Genomic DNA, 4,862 nt, shown 5'->3' with positions numbered 1-4,862 from the left:
TTAATCTACGTGTCTCACGTGTCTCATCTGTTCTTACAATGCAAATACAACAATGAAATGTCTCAAAACTGATTATCATAATACTTTAATAATCCATAAGGAAGTTACGTGGGTTACAGTTGCTCCAAGACAGTAACAGTAACAAACTGAGCTAATTAAATAATATGATATATTACAAAGTTTACAAATTTGAGAAATGGCTCTAATATATATAAATTGCTCAATTATAAATATCAAGAATATTACAGAGGTGAAATATATGATTGACATTAAACTCTAAACTGTGAAACTTTGTCATTTTATATTTTACTGTAAAGCATGTGCCACGGGTGTAACTATTGCAGTGTGCACAGTGTGTTATATGGAGGAGTTGTAGAGGGAGATGGGCAGGAATGATTTCCTGTTTCATTCAGTGGTGCTTTTTGGTAATCTCTGTGTCTCACTGAATGTGCTCCTGTGACTAGCCAGCACATCATGGAGTGGGTGAGAGGCATTATCCAGCATTGTCCTTATCTTGGACAACATCTGCCTCTCAGACACCACCACAGAGTCTAGTTCCATCCCACAACATTACTGGCCTTGTGGATCAGTTTATTGAGTCTGTTGGCATCTGTGACCCTCAACCTGCTGCCCCTGCGTGCAACAGCACAGAGGATGGCACTGGCTACAACAGACTCGTGAAAAATGCTGAGCATTGTCATACAGATGCCGAAAGACCTGGCCCTTCCTGTTGAGTGCAGTGGTGTATCTGAGTTTTTGTGAAGGAAAGAAGTGAGTCAACAATCTGCGCATTTTCAAGAATTAAGAGTAGAATTTAAGAGTAACATTTTGGGAGAGATTTCTGAGATCTCTCTAATTAATATTGATTGACTGTGATATTCGGACCTTCAGGCAGCACTGAAGCACATGCAGCACAAGCACTGAACACACTTAATCTCTACATCCACAAACACAAATTAACACTCCATATTTTTTTCCATTTCTCAGCCGAAGTTCAATAAGGATAGAGTGAGGCAAAGACAAAAATGTCGTGATGGCTCAGCATCCTACTTCTTACTTTTGTGTTTTCTTCCTGAACAAGAACTGAAATCAAGTCACGTCTCAAATCATCACTGAAATCTAATTGTCCTGATTTCCGGCAGAATTTTTGATTGTTGGAAATGACAGTCTTTACAGCGTCCAAAAATATGCTTTTCTACAAAGTAATTATCTTTTGAATCTTGTAACTTTGCTTCCTATTTTCAATTACATGCTGAAAAATTCGCAATGAGGAATATGTTATTTTACTGTACATTAATTCAGATCATACCCCATTCGATATGATAATTGGCGGTCGGTCCATTACTCCTAATTAAATCAATCATCATCAGTAGATTTAAAACTGCACGTTAGTCCCCGTTGGGAGCATTTATGGCCCTCTACTCATCAGAGACAAAACGAAATCCAAAGCACACGAAGAGCAAACTTAAACCCCACTCTTGTATTTCTTTACTTTATTTATTCATGTATTTATTTTATTTTATTTAGATGTATTTTTCTTAGTTACACGGGTTCTGTAATCAGCCACAGTTACTACACAGTTTGGGTTTTTTTCACATCTAGTTTTAGTTTTTAGTTTTAGTAACTTTGGTATCAACTAATTATAAATCCCCACTATAGCACTATAGAGTATGCTCTCACTGTGTAAGTTTGAAATGCTGGTTAGCATATTGACATGTCTGCCACATGGTTGGATGGCTCCTTTTTTTTTTATCCTCATATCTCAAATCTAATTTCCCTCTTCGTTGACACTTTAATTCATACCTCTCAAATAACTTCTTAGAAAAACACAATTTATAGCCGTAATATAATGAGACTGTCAGAAGACCACAGCCCACATTTATACAAGTTATGGAGGAACGATTTTTTTCACAGACAAGGTGATTTTTTTCATTGTGAATACAAGTAAAGGAAGTGGAATAAATATTATACATTAAAAAAAGCACCGTTATTATTTAGTATGTAGCACTGAAAAGTTTCAAGTTTTTATCTCTTGTGAGATTTGAAACTTATCAATGTGTAATATAACATATAGCCCTGAAGCGCGGTCAGACTCACTACATTAAAGCAAAGTTTTTCTGATTAGAAACAATTCATTTTAGGGCTGTTAAAGGGATATTCACTTGGACTATCTAGTACAGTTGAGTACTAGTGCACACTACAAAATAACATATCATGCTGTGCCAATGATGTGAGCACAAACAAATAATAACAAAAACAACAATGACAGCAAAAAGCAATCAAACAAATGACTATTACAATGTAAGACCATATAGGCCTCATCTCAAGGCTCAAAAATAACTTATTTTCTTGTGCGTCACCCAAGTGAACTCTGCCATCTGCTGAACTCTGCCTCTGCCTACACACTTAAAATCCTCACACACACACACACACACACAATGATGCATAGTGAGCACAGATAAAACACACAGTTCAACCATACTACTTCAGACTTCACTTTTTTTTGTATTCGTTATTTCACCTTTTTCCATATAATATGGATTTGTCTTTCAGGATATTTTTACTACTGCTGCTGTATTTTTTTTAAATGTCACCAGAGTCACTATGAAACGAATGTAACAATATCTTTTAGGTTTTAACCACTACATGCCCATACTACAGTGCCCAAATGTAGTACACTGGACTTCATATGTTGAAGAGTCAAATGATGTGTTGATACTGTTATATGTGAGGCATGTTAGATGGTCTTGTCTTTAAATAAAATAGTTGCTTTTCCAAAGTGTTATAGATGCATAAATGGATTGTTTTAGCTTGTTGGTAAGGGTTGCTAGGCAACATGATGATGTTACAATATAGCAAGCACAATTTAAGTTCTGTGGATGTTGTTTAAATGTTATTGCAGTGAAATTAAAATGGCACAATGGTTTTCTCAGGTATTATAGGTGCATTAGTGCTAAAAATTTGAGCCCATTTGCATGTGGTTGATAGGCAACATGATGATGTCATAATGTAGATAAGAACCTTCAAGAAGTACATATATGGATCCCTTCTCATCACGCAGGAAGAGCTTGTGATGATATTGTATGAAAACTAACAGAGAGGTATAAGTTCATAAAAATATGTTTTTTGTTAGCTCATTAGATTTTACAGCAAAATCCTAAATACAAATTGAATTTGTATATGTAAATATATCAAAATGAGCTAAAAAAAAAAAAAGCCTATGGACTGTAGGTGGTGTCTCATTTGCAGCATTTTTGAATTGGCAAAGAAACAATTCAACATAATATTTAATAGATTTTACTCCAGCATAATCCACAGTTGTATCTACCCTCTTTTTTTTTTTTTTTTTTTTACCAGCCTTTTAATTCCAATTCCAGTAATTAAAAAAAAATAATTCTCCCTATGGATCTGGGTCTTTTTTAACTCGTGGCATTTTGTACCCTTCTGGTTAGCCACCGAAAATACATGTCTCCCACATTCCTGTCACAGATGGATTTGGAAAATTCTAATTTAGAAGCTGGGCTGTCCACACACACATACATGAATCTATGTAAGCCTAAATGCATGCATGCCTGTCAGTGTTGCGACTTCCACGATTGCCTGGTTTCAGGTTACCAGCCACCTCTCCCTCGCCACTCCTGTGTATCACTCAGTCGTTTTTGCTGCCGCTTCCAGGAGTCTGGCTGTCTGCACTCTAAATAGAGTTGACCTCAATGCAAACTTTGTGCTGCTTCTGTCTTTAACTCTGCACGGAAGGTGATACATATGCAATATGCACATATGTAAGTGTGTGTCTTTGTGTGCATCTGTTTGTGTACACACAAGTCCATAAGAATTTATTGCAAAAGAAAAGACATGAAGACAACTACAGCTATACTTGCGAGCTACGTTAGCTCACTTGTGGAATTTGGTCTGGTATGTGCAAAAACACAACTGTATTCTCTACAGCTGAGGTTTTATATGATGCAACAACGTGAAATTTTGTCATTCGTACCACAACTCTGTTGTGCATCCTGAAATACATTACAGTCAGAATATGCTTCTAAACCACTGGAACCAACACATGGCTACCATACAAATCACATCTGGCATGTTTCTGACAGAGGAAAGTTGAATTGCTCTGTATGCCCCACAGAAGAATGGGAAAGATGAAGATAAACATATAGTACATGATAAAGTTACTGAAGTAATGATGTGACGAGCCTGTAATTATATGGGAGAGTCACTGCACTTTTCTTGCCAAGAAAAACATACAGTAAACTCTACGAACACATAATTTTCAGGAAAGCTTATATGAACTCTAAACCTGCATGATGCATACTGCAAACTGTCATGTAGCATTGATTCAGAAACATAATAGGAAGTTTCCAGACAAGCTGGATTCATAATTCACTGCAACAGTCAGCATCTTTGAATACACTAAGAACTGAAATCACCCAAAGTTTCATGGGTTAAAACCATCTCACTGGTTGGCAGGTTAGCACAAAACATGACACCGTAAGCCTGATAGACTGTTTGTCAAACTGATAGTAGATCACTTTGAAATGACACGGGATATTGTTTATATTGATTTATACTTCTAGCTTTCTTAACCAGCCTTTGTGACCTTTAAATTGCAACTAAATCGCGCGGCACTGGCGGCACGGAGCACCGCCTTTGCCTCCGCGAACACATCGGACTACAAACACGCACATTACCAACTCCGGAAGACGATCAAAGCAGCCAAACGTGAGTACAGGGACAGGGTGGAGCAACAGTTTGATAACCCTCGGAGTATGTGGCAGGGACTAAACACGATCACAGACTTTAGAGGGAAAACCAGCACATCGCAGACCACGGCCTCTCTGTGTGAGGATCTAAAC

Source organism: Pundamilia nyererei, unplaced genomic scaffold (genome assembly GCF_000239375.1).
Source record: "Pundamilia nyererei isolate P.nyererei 1_Seehausen unplaced genomic scaffold, PunNye1.0 scaffold00022, whole genome shotgun sequence".
Lineage (NCBI taxonomy): Eukaryota > Metazoa > Chordata > Actinopteri > Cichliformes > Cichlidae > Pundamilia > Pundamilia nyererei.
Note: the sequence above shows the minus strand (reverse complement) of the source record.